The 19,213-nt window shown below is 42.8% G+C and overlaps 1 protein-coding gene and 1 long non-coding RNA gene across 4 annotated transcripts in view; one reads left to right on the top strand and one right to left on the bottom strand.

Annotated features, from left to right (window-relative positions):
- Positions 1-19,213, top strand: part of LOC106579986 (nuclear receptor subfamily 6 group A member 1-A) — a 105,525-nt gene that overhangs the window by 23,992 nt on the left and 62,320 nt on the right. The gene's annotated exons all lie outside the window — the stretch shown is intronic.
- LOC106579987 (uncharacterized) lies at positions 1,939-16,510 on the bottom strand. 3 transcript variants are annotated; one of them, XR_001322780.3, is made up of 3 exons: positions 15,947-16,510; positions 7,428-7,512; positions 1,939-2,169 (listed from the first exon to the last, which is right to left on the bottom strand). It is a non-coding gene; the product is annotated as an uncharacterized LOC106579987 (long non-coding RNA). The 3 variants fall into 3 exon arrangements; XR_001322779.3 differs by having other exon boundaries at positions 7,433-7,512; positions 15,947-16,509; XR_006760875.2 differs by lacking the exon at positions 1,939-2,169 and adding an exon at positions 2,811-5,974.

The following is a 19,213-nucleotide window of genomic DNA, read 5'->3' as shown; positions in this document are numbered from 1 at the left end:
TTTTGTTGCTTCGCTGGCTTTTGTCACTCATCAACCCCTCAATGGTCAAATGGGACATCACGGCTCAGGAACAGCTAGAAGATGCGGTACTAATTCACAGTCTCAATTCAAACAACACATTATTTCATGACATAATACTACTATGTGTGATTCATTATTTCCTTTCTATTTTTTAGATGGGCATAAAAAAACATTACTTTGTTATCCACCTTCTGGATTTTTAGTGCATTGGGTAGTGCATTACACGGCCTGTCCACCCTTGGTAATGTGGTGTTGTAGCCACAAGGGGGTAGTAGTCACAAAGTAGTGTTTTCACAGGATATACATTATGACTTCCAGTTGTAGGTTGGACTCGGTGAACTCAAAACTCATATGGAAATACTTGGCCTCGTCCCAATACATGCTTTTCCATTGGCCTCACATAACTGGGCGAAAGTTTGACGCACTTTTCGAAAAGTCATTTAAGAACAGACATTTTTTTTCAGTCCCATATGTCTACTTCATATCAGAATGCAGCCCTTACTGTTGTTTCAGATTCATTCCTTTATTCATTTGAATTACATCCCTGCATGAAATGGAGTTGATATACAGTGAGGAAGGACAGATGCTTGAGCAGTGGATTTTGAGATTTGAAATTTGTGTTTGCTGAAAAGAGACTGAAAGAGTAAGTGAACGTATAAAATGTACCTCTGGGAATTTGACTTTCTTTGCTTTTGTGTTTTTTTTGTTGTTGTTGCATTTGATTGTCAATGGTCTATTTCTACTCTGACACAGTGATCACATGTTATCTTCAAAACATATTCATGTTCTATTAAAGTTGTCTTACAAGTGCATCGTAATTGAAATAATGTTTCTTTGTCAATGCTTGTGTCAGCCATTTTACATTTGAGTCATTTAGCAGATACTCTTAACCAGAGCGATTTACAGGAGCAATTAGGGTTAAGTGCCTTGTTCAAGGGCACATCGGCAGATTTTTCACATAGTTGGCTCAGGAATTCAAACCAGCAACCTTTCGGTTACTGGCCCAATGCTCTTAACTGCAAGGCTATTCAGCAGTCTTGGTGTATTTGTGAAGCATCTAAGTGCTGTCCCATCTCTTCATTTTCACCTTTAATAATTTATGATCATCCCAGATTTGATTCATTCCCTGTTTCGTTTAGCCTCTGCTTGATGTAACTTTCCTTGGCGTAAAACTCGGGTTCAAGCCTTCAGAGTGTTTCAAGGTCACCCAGAAGTGGGCCAAGCTGTTCCCGGTGTCAGTCCCTATAACTTCACTGTGTGTGATGACAAAGCCCAGCTTCAGCGGGATAAACATGCAGGTCTTTGTGTGGGTGACTAATGTATGTCACAAACAGCCCCTTCTGAGTAGAGAGTCTCTTTGCAGTACACCAGCCTCCAAGGACTTACCGTCCCAGAGAAATCTGGGAGTGTTGTTGTAATGACAGTGCATTTGCTGTAATTGTTGTGTGAAATGTGTATCCTCATGTTTTAAAACAGTGAGAGGCATTTTAGTTTCAATAAATCATTTTCTATACCCTTAGTAGGGTATATGACCGGCCATGATTGGAAATAAGAATTTGTTCTTAATTGACCTGCCTGTTAAAATAAAGTTACATTACAAAAGATTTAAAATAAAGGTGGACAGAGTGAAAGAATCTACTGTAGTTGCAATACTGGTGTGCTGTGTGTTTTTAAGAAGCTAGTTTAGAGACGGGAAACCCAGGCTGGTTTTCATTGTTCCCTCAGACTCTTTCCCACTGTAAAAAAATTATAAAACATGCATTGGGTCTGGCCTGGCTGAAAAACGTCAATGTGTTGGAGATTTCCCAGCATGTTAACATAACCTTACAGGGCAATTACTGACAGATTATTTCCATATGTCTTTATCTCCTCCAATTATAGAAAAGGCCAAATTAACTTTCCAAAAATCAAGCATGCTGATTGTTTCACTTTTTATTTAAGGTCAACTTGAACCGAAACTGAAAAATGTGTGAAAACGTGTTGCTCTGTTCCACCCCTGTGATTGTTGTTGCCACATCTGCTGAGTTGAAACTTTATTTCAGGGTCTTTTGTTTTGGCATAATGAAAGCGTGAACACTCCCAGCTGTTTGGTGAGTGCTTCAGCCGGCCTTCCAATTCTGGAGCTCTCTTCTTGACCACAGGTCTCCTCTGAAAAAGGAGATTCTTTATTTCAAAGCAACTAAATAAAGGGTACATAAAAAAAGGAACTGAGAGGTCCACTAAACAGTTAATCCTGTGACATAGGGTGTCGCTGTCCTCAGCTTCCCGTTACAGAAGGGGAAATCATTCTGAAATAAAAGTACGGTAAAACGTGCACTGATCTTATGATGAGAAGATTATGAGTCACTTCGCCAAAACACATGATCTACCATAACAACCCAGGGAAATGGAATTACATTGCCTTGCAAAAGTATTCAGACCCCTTGGATTTCTTCACATTTTATTGTGTTAGAAAGTGGGATTAAAATGAATTTAATTGTCATTTTTTGTCAACGATCTACACAAAATAATTTATGTCAAAGTGAAAGATATATATATATATATATATATATATAGATATATATATATATATATATATAGATAGATAGATAGATAGATAAAAAATTCATAACTAAAATATAGTCGTTGCATAAGTATTCAGCCCCTAAATTAGTTGAGGAGTAAAATGTGGCTTAACAAATCACATAGTAAGTTACATTGACTCAGTATGTGTGAAATAATAGTGGTTGACATACCCATCCTCTGTCCCACATACATACAACATAAACTCAGCAAAAAAAGACGTCCTCTCACTGTCAACTGTGTTTATTTTCAGCAAACTTTTCAGCAAACTTTCAGCAAATATTTGTATGAACATGACAAGATTCAACAACTGAGAAATAAACTGAACAAGTTCCACAGACATGTGACTAACAGAAATTGAATAATGTGTCCCTGAACAAAGGGGGGGTCAAAATCAAAAGTAACAGTCAGTATCTGGCAGAGGTCGATTAATTAGGGCCGATTTCAAGTCTTCATAACAATCGGTAATCGGCATTTTTGGACACCGATCATGGCCGACCACATTGCACTCCATGAGGAGACTACGTGGCAGGCTGACTACCTGTTATGCGAGTGCAGCAAGGAGCCAAGGTACGGTGCTAGCTAGCATTAAACGTATCTTATAAAAAACAATCAATCTTAACATAATCACTAGTTAACTACACATGGTTGATGATATTACTAGTTTATCTAGCTTGTCCTGCGTTGCATATAATCGATGTGGTGCCTGTTAATTTATCATTAAATCATAGCCTACTTCGCCAAACGGGTGATTTAACAAGCGCATTCGCGAAAAATGCACTGCCGTTGCACCAATGTGTACCTAACCATAAACATCAATGCCTTTCTTAAAATCAAAACACAAGTATATATTTTTAAACCTGCATATTTAGTTAATATTGCCTGCTAACATGAATTTCTTTTAACTAGGGAAATTGTGTCACTTCTCTTGCGTTCTGTGCAACAGAGTCAGGGTATATGCAGCAGTTTGGGCCTCCTGGCTCGTTGCGAACTGTGAAGACTATTTCTGCCTAACAAAGACAGCCGACTTCGCCAAACGGGGGATGATTTAACAAAAGCGCATTTGTGAAAAAAGCACAATCGTTGCACGAATGTACCTAACCATAAACATCAATGCCTTTCTTAAAATCAATACACAGAGGTTTATATTTTTAAACCTGCATATTTAGTTCAAAGAAATCCAGGTTAACAGGCAATATTAAACTAGGGAAATTGTGTTACTTCTCTTGCGTTCATTGCACGCAGAGTCAGGGTATATGCAACAGTTTGGGCCGCCTGGCTCGTTGCGAACTAATTTGCCAGAATTTTACGTAATTATGACATAACATTGAAGGTTGTGCAATGTAACAGGAATACTTAGACTTATGGATGCCACCCGTTAGATAAAATACGGAACGGTTCCGTATTCCACTGAAAGAATAAACATTTTGTTTTCGAAATGATAGTTTCCGGATTTGACCATATTAATGACCTAAGGCTTGTATTTCTGTGTGTTATATTATAGTTAAGTCTATGATTTGATAGAGCAGTCTGACTGAGCGGTGGTAGGCAGCAGCAGGCTCGTAAGCATTCATTCAAACAGCACTTTACTGCGTTTGCCAGCAGCTCTTCGCAATGCTTCAAGCATTGCGCTGTTTATGACTTCAAGCATATCAACTCCCGAGATTAGGCTGGCAAAACGAAAGTACCTATTAAAACATCCAATAGTCAAAGGTATATGAAATACAAATGGTATAGAGAGAAATAGTCCTATAATAACTACAACCTAAAACTTCTTACCTGGAAATATTGAAGACTCATGTTAAAAGAAACCACCAGCTTTCATATGTTCTCATGTTCTGAGCAAGGAACTTAAATGTTAGCTTTTTTACATGGCACATATTGCACTTTTACTTTCTTCTCCAACACTTTGTTTTTGCATTATTTAAACCAAATTGAACATGTTTCATTATTTATTTGAGAATAAATTGATTTCATTGATGTATTATATTAAGTTAAAATAAAAGTGTTCATTGTTCATTCAGTATTGATGTAATTGTCATTATTACAAATATATATATATATATATAAAAAATCGGCTGATTAATCATTAAGTACTGCAGTGCATGTCCTCCCTCATGGACTGCACCAGATTTCCCAGTTCTTGATGAGTGTTACCCCACTCTTCCACCAAGGTACCTGCAGTTCCTGGACATTTTTGGGGGGAATGGCCCTAGCCCTCACCCTCCGATCCAACAGGTCCCAGACGTGCTCAATGGGATTGAGATAAACGCGAATCCAACCATCACCCCTGGTGAGACAAAACCGCAACTAGTCAGTGAAGAGCACTTTTTGCCAGTCCTGTCTGGTCCAGCGATGGTGGGTTTGTGCCCGTTGTTGCCGGTGATGTCTGGTGAGGACCTGCCTTACAACAGGCCTACAAGCCCTCAGTCCAGGCTCTCTCAGCCTATTGCGGACAGTCTGAGCACTGATGGAGGGATTGTGCGTTCCTGGCATAACTCGGGCAGTTGTTGTTGCCATCCTGTACCTGTCCCGCAAGTGTGATGTTCGGATGTACCGATCCTGTGCAGGTGTTGTTACACGTGGTTTGCCACTGCGAGGACGATCAGCTGTCTGTCCTGTCTCCCTGTAGTGCTGTCTTCGGTGTCTCACAGTACGGACATTGCAATTTATTGCCCTGGCCACATCTGCAGTCCTCATGCCTCCTTACAGCATGCCTAAGGCACGTTCACGCAGATGAGCAGGGACCCTGGGCATCTTTCTTTTGGTGTTTTTCAGAGTCAGTAGAAAGGCCTCTTTAGTGTCCCAAGTTTTCATAACTGTGACCTTAATTGCCTACCGTCTGTCTGTAAGCTGTTAGTGTCTTAACGACAGTTCCACAGGTGCATGTTCATTCATTGTTTATGGTTCATTGAACAAGCATGGGAAACAGTGTTTAAACCCTTTACAATGAAGATCTGTGAAGTTATTTAGATTTTTACGAATTATCTTTGAAAGACAGGGTCCTGAAAAAGTGATGTTTCTTTTTTTGCTGAGTTTATTTAAGGTCCCTCAGTCAAGTATCACAGATTCAACTACAAAGACCAGGGAGCTTTTCGAAAGCCTCAAAGGGCAGTGATTGGTAGATGGGTTACAATAACAAATCAGACATTGAATATCTCTTTAAGCATGGTCAATTTAATAATTATGCTGTGTTTGATGTATTAAACCACCCAGACACATCAAAGATACAGTCGTCCTTCTTAACTGAGCTGCAGGACAGGAAGGAAACTGCTCATGGATGTTACCAGTAGGCCATTGGGGATTTTAAAACAGCTACAGAGTTCAATGGCTTTGATAGGAGAAAACTGAGGATGGATCAACAACGTTGTAGTGACTCCACAATAATGACCTAAATGACAGAGTGAAAAGAAGAATACAAATATTCAGAATAAAAATATTCCATCCTGTATGCAACAAGGCACTAAAGTAATACTGCAACAACAAAAAACACAGCAAAGAAATATACTTTTTGGCCTAATTGAAAAGCCTTATGTTTGGGGCAAATCCAACATAACACATCACTGAGTAACTGCCTCCTTATTTTCAAGCATGGTGGTGGCTGCATCATGGTATGGGTATGCTTGACATCGGCAAAGAGTTTTTCAGGATTAAAATAATTGGGAGGGAGCTAAGCACAGGCAAAATCCTAGAGGAAAACCTTCTTCAGTCTGCTTTCCACCAGACTTAGAGATGAATTCACCTTTCAGCAAGACAATAATCTGCAACACAAGGCCAAATCTACACTGGAGTTGCTTACTAAGAATACAGTGAATGTTCCTGAGTGGCCAAGTTACAGTTTTGATTTTACTTGAAAATCTATGGCAAGACATTAAAATGTATTATTCTTAAAACATTTTTTTGAATTTTTATTTCACTTTGACATTACACTGTAGTTTGTGTAAATTGTTGACCAAAAAAATGACAATTAAATCAATTTCAATTCCACTTTGTAATAAACGTTTTTTTTTTTAAAGAAATCCAAGGGGTCTGAATACTTTTGCAAGGCACTGTACATGGTAAGTATAATTACAATTGTATCTTTGCAATGTTGTTTTTACTCCTGGATAGTACAGTAGAGTCTACAGTAGAACATAGAACATTAGTGCTGGCTGTATGTTTCCATGTTATCTGTTCTCCTATCCCATCACTCGGGGTGTTTGTACCGCAGTCTGCATTCATTGATCAGTGAGCTGTTCTCATGTAAACCCACCGACAGCAATGAATGTTTATTGCAGCATTAAGAGGTGGACCTCTTAACTAAGTCCAGTATGGGAAGTAACAGAAGATGATGTAAAACCAGGAGATTTACAGGAAGTGTCTGTCTTCATCCCTCTCTTCTTGCCGAGTGTCTCTTTAAAGGTGGCCCTCAGGGTACATTTAACGGTCGATGGTTTTGGACAGATGCTCAAACTCACCGACAGCGTTGAATGTTTACTGAGGGCACCAGGAGAAATGTCTTGTCCTTTAGTTGTCACACTCATGTCCCTAGATCAGCAACCACTCGCCTTTGTTGAGCAACCACTACACCACATAATATAGGCTGCTGCTTCCAGGCCAGCAGATATAGGAGGCCACTCATTTCTCTTGGCCAGCATGTTCAATGTAGATGCCCAGTTTGTTACCACCCATGCTGTTGTTGAGTTGCTAATAGATTTTGATGAGGTGCCAGCAGGGGAGGAGAGGAGAGTCATGATGTTGGGTTTCCCGAAATAGTCATTCCTGCAGCTGTGGTGAATACCCTAGTCATCTTCCTCTTCTGCTGCTGCTGCGATGAAACTTGTGACTGCTAACAAGACTCTTACCTTACCTAGCCCAGAGCAGTGCCTCTTTCTCCCCCAGCATATTCCATCTCCTCCTCACACACGCTACACATCCCAGTCACCTGTGCTGTGGGGAAAACAGACAAAGGAAAAGGAAAGAGCCTGAATATAAAATCCAAAACGGCACGTCAATCAATCCTCCAAAAATGGCTTGGAGAAATGGAAGCATGTTGTGATGGTTAGCTAAGCGCGTGTTGTAGAGATCCCCCCTACAGCATAAACCATTGCACTGTAGCATTGTTAGTAGTTTGACGGCTGTTCCCTTTACCCTGCTCTGAACCCCAGCTCTATACTGCACGGGGAACACAGCATCTTCCTGTTTCAGCCTCTTTGAGGTTGGAAACTCATGCAGTCATGTTTTATTCATGCACACTTCCCATTCGGCTGCTCCTCTTAACTGTGTAACATGCGGCAGGGATTTGAGACACTTCTCTTGCTTTTGTTCTTTTTTGTCATCTTTGGCACACAAATCTGGCATTTAGGATGGGTGGGGAATACAAAAGCCTGGTTCAAATATTCTGGAATATAATGCAACTAATTAGATTTGTTGAGGGTTTTAGAATGTGTCTCGTATAGAGAAGTGGATTACAGGCTTCCTGACTCTGTTAGTTCCATCAAACATGAAATAATGATATAATTGATTGGTTCTCCAGACCTCGGTTTGCTGCGTTAGCTTTGTCTCTACACCTTTAGGCTGCTTTACGAGACCCATGAAATAATAGACTGTTCAGGTCCTTTTGCATTCTGACACAGTTCACTGAGGCATCACTATGCCTTTACTGCAGTATTCTGTTGTCATGTCTCTCACATGTTTCTAATTTCATATATTCCATGAGCGTTAATATCAGTTGCAAGTTAGCTGATTACAGAGGACGTAACAAAAAATGGTTGGAAAAGCATTCTTCTCTTATGTCTGTCCTCAGTGTTCCCTCAGTTTCAAGGTAAGCAGTGATTGTTTTTCAGCCTGGTCAGAGATTCCCAAAATGAGTCTGGCGTTGGGTTGGCTGTGTTCCCTACCTTCCTTGGCACTTGTATAATTTAGCTGTCTGCCCCAAGACACAAGGGCTTTTCATTCTGGAATATCTCTTTCCTTTTCCCCTCTTTTCATTTGACTGAACTTTTATCCTGTTTGCATGCAGAACACATTGGCAGTCTGACTCAAATCCACACATGCTGTACTTCCTTATGAAATAGTTCTGTCTAAGACCGCCCAGGCTGATATCATTGAAACAATCTGTAATTTTCCCTCAACTTTGCATTAGGGAGCAAGCTGTGAAATTCAAACTAAGACTTCGGGACCGTTTGAGTGTTTGATTGAGTTACCGATACTGAACCAGTTGAAACCCTGTGCAGTGAGAGAAGTAGGGCCACAGAGTGAACTGGATTTACTTTAACACTGCCACTGAACCCACTTGAACCCTGCGGCATCAGCACATTCTAGAGGTCAGAAATGAGAGCACACAGTGTACTCTGACTGGCTGATGTAATGGTGCTCAAGTCCATCAACAGGATCCTGGATTCTAACGTTACCTATCTGACACTAAGAAACCAGGTCAGACAATCTGTCTTATGAACATTTGATCTAATACAATGTACAGTAGACATGAGGAGACTGCATATAAACGCGTATATATTTCAATATTCCGCGGCCATGTTGTTCTGACAGTGGGAATGCGTTGAAAGCATTCTGTCACATGCCGTACGCGCTCTTAACCTGACACTTTCTACATGCCGGTTCTAAAAATACTCTACCGAGTTTCTTCAGGCTTGAGACATGCCCTGACGTACACATCACACTACGTGTCTGACTGTCCGTCAGCATTACACAACGACCTGGGGCGCTGTCATTTAATCTCATAGCTTCTTAACCTTTAACTGCAGTGGGCTAAGTCAGGGTCACATAGAGTGTTTCTTGGTGGTCTTGAACAAGTCTACTTTAAAACAAAAGTATATACCTCACACTCATGTTTATGGGCTTAAAAGAAAAGAAGACTCCTGTACCATGTCAGATATAGAGTTGAAATGTATTCCATTTTGAGTTTGCATCCCAATATTACACATAAGACTGAAATGGAACAAAACTGTTTGACATATAGAAACACCAGATTTGTCAGTATTTTATTTATTTTTATTAATTATGAAATTATAAAAAATATTAATAGCATTCAACCCATGAGGCCACTAGGTCATTTGACTGCAGGAAACGGCTGCAGACACATTTAATCACTTCACGGAGTGGTCTGAATTTTGATAGAAAACGCAATCAAATCCAACAAATATGCCTTAATTGCCATGTCAGTCAGAACATGTGAGAACAAGTAAGATCTGACAAATTATTAACTGGCAGAATTGCAAATCTCTCTTCTAAATGAACTCATTTTGTATTAGATTTAGTGTTGCAGTGGGGTAGTATCATATTAAGTCTCACGTTATAGTGGAATAATAGTTGATGTCTAGCTGCTATGGTATGCATAGTTGTAGCGGCAGGGTGTAGTATTATATGATATGGTATGATATTCAGAGGCTCAGGTGGAAGAAAGGACCACCCCTGGGTTCCCCAGCGCTGAGGGACTACTACTCTGAGATCTCTCCCAGGCAGAGCGCCAAGCCTCAGTTCGCCACGCCAAGCCTCCAGAACTCTCCACGTGCCACCTCTGACTCTGCCAAGGCTCCGGGTGTTTAATTTCCAACTCTCAGCCCGCCAGCCAGAGCCATTTTTTCTCTTTAATGCGAAAAAGCACTCAGAGTTAACCTTCGATGCTCTCAGGCAGCGCAATCTAACCCTCCATGCGATCACAGTTAGCCTCTTCCTTCACACAAAGGGAAGAGGCTATCTGTGTAAGAAGACAAATAAGTATGTACAGAGGGAGTGTTGTAGTGTTATAGAATAGTACTAAACACTACATCACTCCCCTCAGTCCTTAGTCTGGGCTGTTTGTTATACGGTTCAATATCTATCGCCTCACACATCCACTGCATCTGGTAATCGTTCTCCCTTGTCACACTCTCAGACTGGAATGCTTGTTTGTGTAAAACCAGTTGTAAAATGTGTTGGGATTGGACAACATCTCTCTCTCTCTCTCTACTGATGAAGGGAGATCACTCCCTCGGTCTGCCATCTCATGTCATCTGTTCACTTTTGACCCCACAGTGGATAGGTCCTGTCACCTCAGCCTGGTTCTGCTAGAGCGATCCTGAGAAGAATATGATGTCGTCGTCTCTCAGATCTGAAGCGGCACTGGCTCGGTTTAATCAAGCTGATGAATATGTTATAAGCTCTTTCATGAGCAGTTTTGAAGATTGCTAACAGAAAAAGGGATGGAGCCCTTTGTGGGTGTCTACTGGATTTAGCTGTGACATTTCTCTGCTGTCACGTCTGCCTCAAGGAGCATTTTTTCATTGGTTAGGTCCACTGGCCCCCCTAAACACTGGCTTTGTCACAGTTCTCAGACCAAATCCACAAATGTGGTCCTATTATGCATTGTTATCAGAGCTGTAGTACGGCTGTACAGTCCAGTTGAAGATGCTTTAGTTATGTCGTTAAAGAACGCATAACCCACATCTTTTTTTTAACACATTTATTTCCCCCTCAAGGTTGACCGCAACAAAAAGTTACACAACATTTGTTTATGGCACATAATCCCTGCTTTAATCTGTTGTGTAGACGCAGTGCAGTCATGGCATCATCTCCAAGCCCAGAGGGTTAGCATTTCTCCTCTGACGACTGTTTGCACTCACTGCACTCTGGATCACAATAAATAAGGCATGCAGCTTCCCCTCCCTCTATACTCTCCTCCTCCCTCCTCTTCTCCCGCCTGCCTCTCAACCCCCCTTGCTGGGGGCGCGAAGGAGGGATGTCTCACACAGTGAGATTTAAAATAGCACGGAGGGGCAGGGAGGAGAGGCACCGCACGACGAAGCAGTGCTGATTTCATATTTACGTTATCACTAGGAGCCAGTGGGCTGAGCCAGCATGCGAATGACCTGAATATAGATGGAACTTTCATTTGTCCCGGAGCTGTGCTGCCTTATGGCAGGTATTGACACGCCTAGTCAACCCTTGTTCTCAGTAGAATTCCACATAAGGCACGAGCAGGATGGCCGTGGATTTTGCCAGGAACTCTTTTGTCTTCTCTGCATGTCAGTAGTTCATGTGTGGGCCGTGGCATCTTCTCTTCTGATCTTCCTCTAGCAGACGGACACCTAAGTAAAACTCAAGAGGACAAACCCGTGCCCATCCATCAGTGTAAAGGACCACTCAGAGAGCTGAGCATCTCTATTCCTCAGGAGTCTGCCTCTGCGTCACAGCGTGAGCCTCGGGGCCAGCAGCACACTGATGACAGTGAGGCCCCCGCCTCTTCACAAAGTACACTCTGTCCTGACTACTTAGTCTTTCCCATTCAATGTATGCATAGCAGAGTTTGGGCATGGTCAGGTATTGGCATACCATTTGGCAAGCCAACGCTCAATCAGTGTCACTCATAATAGTGCTGATTTGATTTCACTAAAGTAGCACATTACAACACATTACAACTCCTACAACAATGTCCTGTGCTGTTAATAAACCTCCATGCTTTCCTATTGGCTCAAAGTACATGTAGCTATCTGCTGTGGCGTACCCAGTCAGTGGAGCAGAGTTGAAAGCATTGATCCAGAGAGTTAGTTAGTTGTATAGAGTCTTAACCCCCCTTCCAGGCAGTTCCTTCCTCTAGCTGCATGAAGAAATCTCAGCTGAATTCATGTCTCCTTTCAGATTTCTAAGAGGCGTTAAACCTTTCTGGATTAAAGTAGGTAAGCTGACAGGCAGAAGATTGTATTAGCTGGTGTGTTGGCACAGCTTAGAATTTTATTTCCTTCTCGCTGACCTGGTAGACAGCATTGTTGTGTTTTTCCATTTTAAATTACAGCAAAAACATCCGTAATGTTTCTTTCTATTCCCACGTTTTCTATCGTTCTCTCCCTTTCTCACTCTATCGTTCTCGCTCTCTCTCTCTCTCCATCTCCCTCAAAGCACTGACAGCATACTTCTGTGAACACATCATTTATCATCTGCTAAGCCATGCTGATTCTAGAGCTTTCCCCACAGCCCTTATCTGTTGCTGAGCCTGCTTTTCACTCCACAGCTGCCAATTATATCCCGGCTCGGCCGGCTGGCCTGCAAACAGACCTGGTCTGTCAGCCAGCTGCAAACTGATGGAGGGCTTGGAAATACATGTTATAGGCTTACCCGTACACAGGGAATAGAACAGTTCTGGTTTGATATAGGGACTTGACCTCAGTGAGTGTTGCATTAGGGTGATAGTTGAATAGCATTACCTTAAACCAGGCGATGGATGCCAGGAGGATGGTGGTGATGTGACCGTGCTCGGTTATTAGGAGAAGAGCCTGTGGGGAGGGTATGCATTGCATGCAGATAGCGGCTCCCCGGCCTCTCAGCTGATGTAATGTGACGTCTGATTGTCAGTGTAATGGGAAGAGACGTGCACATCAGAGCAATGTGGGTCAGAGAGGCAGATGACCAGCCTGCGGCCTGTATCTGCTGCCGCTGTCTAATCTGCTCTAACACAGCCAGAAGGGACTCTTAATCGACCCTGATATTCACTGAGCACACATTACTCTCTCTGCTCCCTGGTTCAGCATAGCTGTGGAGGGGAATGGAGGATGGAGCCTCAGTTTGTGACGGACAGCGTTTCCATTTTACAAAGATTTATGTTTCCTGATTTATGTTTTCTGATGATATCAGATGTTTCGATGAGAAATGTTCAGTGGAACAACAAAATGATTCAACTTCAAAGGAAATAATCAAGACCTGATCCATCCCTTGTGAAACAGCCCATGAACCATTAAAACAGACCAAAACCGTGTAGGAATGGACTAGGAAGTTGAGAATCCTCTCCTTTCTTTCTGTGATCTCCGATCGAGCACAGAGCAATGACAAGAGACCGTTCAGGAAACTAGAATGCCAATTTATATGTTACGCTTAACAAGGCAAGTTCACTTTAAGCATGCCAAATTCAGATTTCACACTTAAGATGTATCTCATCATCTGGGCTCCTTCTCCACGGTCTTACAGGTTTTAAAATATTCTGTGGTGTTGCTGCAGTAAGATATCTACTGTATGCAGAGTGCTGATGTAGAGTGCCGGATTCCAACATGGTCATTAGGGACAGAGATTGTACTAGCGAGAGAGAGAGAGCGAGAGAGAGAGAGAGAGAGAGACTTTTTGCAAAGGTTTGTAGTGCACGTCTGTGGGGTCTTAACAGCCCCGTCATAGCCAGACGGAGGTGACAATGAGGCCTTGAAGTGTGGTGACATTTTATGCTCAGACTGCTTTTTTACAGCTATGGAAAGGCTCTGGAGAATCTGCCACTGCTTCATCAAAGCCAGTAATTTCCTGTCCATTTCAACCCCCATCCCACTACCCTGATTCCACGTCTGCTAATCCCACCCCCGCAAACCCCCTTGCCCCCCCTTGCCCCCCTGCCGGCGCCCCTGCTGGCGCCCCGCCTGCCCGTTCCACTCCACTCTGTGCTATGCTGCCCTGGGCCGGGCTGGCCTAGGCTAGGCTATGTGGCTATGTGCTTTGTGTCAGCAGGCTTGCGGCTGAGCATTAACAAAATCCTCATTGTCCAGCGCGGGAGTGGTGACTGCTGTCTGGTTTTCTATTCAAATCCAGGTAAAGGGGCCTGAGAGATCCAGCCTAAATGCAAAGTCCAGTCCCAGCGCAGGGCAGGCTACAGGGCCGGAGGACAGGTTGCACAAGCTCTCAAACCCTGCACCCAAACACACTCCTATCTCCGCCTCAAAGATCAACAAGTGATAACGAGTGATTCACAAATGCTTTGACCCTAAGATGTGCAGTTTTAAAAATCTGTTTCGGACTAAAGCGAATACTTTCAATTGATCAATAGCCTTTCATTGATTCCTCTAATTGTTACGGATATTGAATGTAACTTCTTGTTGCCAGACTTCCATCGTGGCAACACAGATGTGTATCAGAGTAACAAGACTCTACATGTAAAGGCATCTCAAAGGACTGCTTGTACTGGGCCTATGTCCTGGGGATGTGGTACACATATGCACACCAAATACTTTTTCTCTGTTGATTCTCCCCAGAGCCATAGCTGTTTTTAACGATGCCTATGGAAGACTGTCTGTCTTTAGTCCACAGCTGTGCAGCTATTTGTTTTTAAAGCTGCTTTTCTAGTGTCATCAATGACGTGTCCGTATATTATTGTAGTTTTTTTTTTAATACTTGTTGTGGTATTTTCAAGTTTTGTCATAATCCCTCTTTAATGTCTGTTCTTCTCTCTGTCACTATGTCGGTTTGTTCATGGGATCTGGGCAATGTTTTTGGTGTTACTAGTCCCTCTCTCAGACAGCTTTTGTAGTGGATTAAGGGCTTTGGACAAAGCAGACACGACAAACAAGATAGCTGGGGACAGGCTGTATTTCCTGTCACTCAATACATTCCAACTCCTCCGACCCCCCCCCCCCACACACACACACACACAAGACGCTGGAAAAAAACACCAGCCGTTCTTATAATTACACTCCTCTCTCTCTTCCTCTTTCACTGCTGTTTATAAACCTTCTTGGACATCCTACGTTGCATTTTTTACTTCTCAGCCTCTGAGCACGTTACTACTTCACAGCAGCTATGTTTTTTTTCTGTGTACAACTAGAGTCAAAGCAAGGGGAGGGGAAAGAGAGAGAGAGACTCTTTGAAAAGCCAGTCAAAAGTGAAGCATGGTCACCTCTAACCCGGGCCAGGCATCCCCTCCTCCAGCACCCTGAGCAGCAGCTGGCTGCCTATCTCTCACTGCTCTAATGGCCGACACGGCGGTCTGGATGGGGCTGGACGCTTTTGTCCACAGTTCCTCTCAGTCAAACAACTACTACTGCTACTGGGCGCACCCAACATTCCCAGGGACCAGCGTTATGAAACACACGCAGACATACAGGGAAACGCACAGGGATGCATTCATTCACACACACGCGCACGCGCACATACTTACACTCGCACACAGACATATTGTGTGCGGTGGACAAAGTCTCTCTCAAACTCGCTCTTTCACACAGACCCTCTGTTTAAAGCGCACATGCTCTCTTTAAGACAAACTGTACCTCGCACGCATACTCTCCAATGCATGCACCCACGTTATAATAACCACACACAAACATGCCTTTTTTTTTAAGACAATCCAACACTTACACAATCCTCTTCTTTAGAAACAGTCATACTACCAATAGGTAAGTGGAAATCATAATTGCAGTTCTAGTACACTCAACTAAGCCATCAGTGAGCACATATAATAAGGCCCTCGTTCAGAAATAATGCATAGAAGTAAAGCATAGAAGATTGTGCTAATAAGGCGTATAATGGGGAGAATGTGTTCTATTCAGAGCCACTCAGACATCATGCAGAGGAGAGCGACTGGCACAGTGTGGCCAGGGGGGAATTGTTACAAAACACAGATTGTAAATGAATAGATACTCACTGAAATAATAGCAGACAGTTATTCAGTTGGAAGTTCTCTGCTTGTCTCGTCGATGTTATTGCAGAAAGGGGAAAAGTGTATAGGTGGGAGAAAAGGGAAGAAAAAAAACCCTCCGTAGCCGGTCGAACAGCTAACTTCCCTCAAGTGCACACGTTGAAAAGTTAGTGTGGAACTGAGGGGAATGGGTTCTTCTCTCTCTCTCTCTCTCCCTCTCTCCCTGCCTCTGTCCCACACACACAAACACACACACTCAAACACATTCACACACGCTAACAAACTATGTCTGTCCGATCTTCTGATGTCCTGCCCGATCTGTCTCTCTCTCTCTCTTTCTCTTTCTCTCTCTCTTTTACACACACTCTAACTCTCTGTTTTTCCTCCCTGTCTCACCCCTCTCTCTCACTCTGTTTCTCTCTCCCTCTCTCACACATACACACACACACACACACACACACACACACACACACACACACACACACACACAGAGAGAGAGAGAGAGACGCATACAAACATGCATGCACATACACACAAAGGAGCTTGGCTACGCAAGTTATTAAACTGCTCCACATTTAATTGCATGAACTATATATGAACCAGTTGATGGACAGGAGCACATTTAGTCATGTGTTAAAGAGGAAGAGCAGTTATTGGCTGAGACTTTGAGAGCCAGCGGCTAGGGCTCAGTGATTGGGCAGTGTTCAGACCATTGAAAGTAGAGCCCTCTCTATTGAATGGCTACTGGTGTGGGTGGGGCCTGTGTTTGGGTGACAGACTGGCTCTGAAAAAGGATCCTGAGAGTTCAGCTACTCTGCCAACCAGAGCAGCCTATGCAGAGAGGAGGGGAGAAGTGGGGTGATGTTTAGTATTTGTGAAAGGAAGGAATCTGCTCACCAGTAGTTTTATCATCGAAATATAGTCAGTATTTTTTTTTTAAATGACACACCTTGGAGTATACGATGAAGAATATCAACTAAAATGTCTTACCCAACTGTTTGAATAAAAACATGTATAAAATATATTTAGCATCATTGACGATACATACAAGAACAATTCTGATCTCATAATAGTTTGAAACGGATTCATTTGAGTCTCCTCGGCTTTTGTCTAGTCTCGCTTGCCAAGGATGGCGATTTCTCTCTTCGCCACCCAGTAGAGGCCGGCTAAACCCCTAGTGTCCCACAGAGCCTGACATCTACATGTCTCCCTGAGATGCACTAGCTGGATGCAGCCCCACACTCCTCCCTTTGTGTGTCTTTCCCTCTCTCTCCCTCTCTCCTCCCTCTCTCCCCCTCTCTACCCAGTGATGACGACAGGCTGGGCCCGGGAGTGCTGCCAAGCACTTTCATTCACACCTGATTAGATCACAGTGACCTCGATAACATCACTCTGCTCCACGCCCTGCGCCACACTGGGACACAAGCCTTTTGTTTGGGTTGAGAAAATACTGTGTCTGCACAAATTGACGCTAAATTAGATGGAGGGGATATTAATGTAGAAATGTCTGAAGAGGTGAGAGGGGAGAATGTGCGCGTTACAGAAGAGGTGGATATAATATCTTACAATGGGGGTTATTGTACAGTATTTCATGTCATTTGAAGTGGAATGTGTACATGGAGGTATGTTATAAAGGAAGATGACCCATTGTTTCTGTCGGAGAGTGTTCTTACACTGAGGTGGAAATATTGATTCATGGTGCCGGTGATGGCTGAGAATGACTGTCTTTCAATGTTTTTACATTTAGTCAGAGTTTGGGAGCCATGGCTGTGTGTTCGTGCGTGTGTGTGTGTAGGTGTGTGTCTAGGACACAAGACTGACATCAGTACCATCTGAGACAGCCCTACATCCCAATGACGATGAAAGCTATTTCAGCACAGTGGTTTTATGAGCATGATTGCATCAGTCTATTTTCTGTAACCTACATTAACATATCGGGCGATTCCAAGGCAGCATGGCCTGCAAATATTTTTTTCAAATTTTCACATAGAAACTTCATTAGGAGGAAGGATATTTAGCATGCTTTTTACATTTGTGTCACAAATGGTTTTTGAGAAAATTATGATGAAAGTGGCCATTTTGCGCCCTTTTTAGACTTATTGTATACATGCCTCTTGTGGTACATGGTACAGACAACACCGTGGTGTCATCATACTCTTTATAGTGTGCTCTAAAATATGGATTATGTCAATTCTGACAGGGGGAAAAAATCACATTCAATTCTATTTTTTTTAAGTCCCCATTCTGATTTTGCTTATTTTTTGGACATATTGTTTGAAACAATATACTCTTCAAACATCACATTTCCAGAGTGGGCTCTCTGCTATTTTTAAAGAAGTTATACATTTTATAGAAGTTATACATTTTATACATAGAAATGCACATTATAGGTCATTAACCAATCACAGCCCTCCTGTAGGATTGCACATTCAGCAAATCAACAGCAGAGGGACTTCCCTTTGAATCCATTTTAACATTCACTGTGTTGGCGGTGCTCATGCGTGGTTTCCAGGTGTTTGATGCCATTCTATTTGCTCCGTTCCAGCTATTGTTATGAGACATCCTCCCCTCAGCAGCCTCCACTGGTGTCATGTACGGTTCACGGACCATTGGGTCTTACCGGAGGCTTGTATATGTCTAAAAATACCTAAAATGGCCACTTTCAACATGATTTTCCCAATAATGGTTTGTGTTACAAACGTAAAAAGCATATCAAACATCCTTCCTCCCAATGAAGTTGCTGTGTGACGATTTGCCAGAACATTTGGAGATACCAAAAATATTTTTGGCCCATGCTGGTATGGAATCGCCCGATATTTTCATCTACATGGATATGACTGCACCTCTGTTTCCTATCCATGCTATTTATCAATGTTTCTCTTATATATTCCTCTGATGAGCTAGCGTGATTTTCACATGTTCAGAGAACCTCTGGTACAGATCTGAGGCATGGGGGCCGATGGGGAGGGGAGGGGGAGCACGTCCTGCAGCTGTGCCTCTGATGACAGGCCTGTCCTCGACCTGCCCTCCATCAGACTAAACACAGACCTGGACAGGCTCTCTGTGCTGCCTGGCCCTAGCTGCTTACTGCCACACGCCATCCTACAGCTCACATGGAACCTACGGTATAGCACAAAAACACGCTAGCGTGAGCATGCACACACACACCCGCTCGCACTCACATTCGCACACACACAAACACACACATAGGGACGATACCAGTATCACCATTTTTTTTATCCATGTAAAAAATGTAAACACAAATCAAACCAA

The sequence above is a fragment of the Salmo salar genome, chromosome 20 (genome assembly GCF_965601325.2).
Source record: "Salmo salar chromosome 20, fSalSal1, whole genome shotgun sequence".
NCBI lineage: Eukaryota > Metazoa > Chordata > Actinopteri > Salmoniformes > Salmonidae > Salmo > Salmo salar.
Note: the sequence above shows the minus strand (reverse complement) of the source record. Positions and strands in the feature narration are given on the sequence as shown.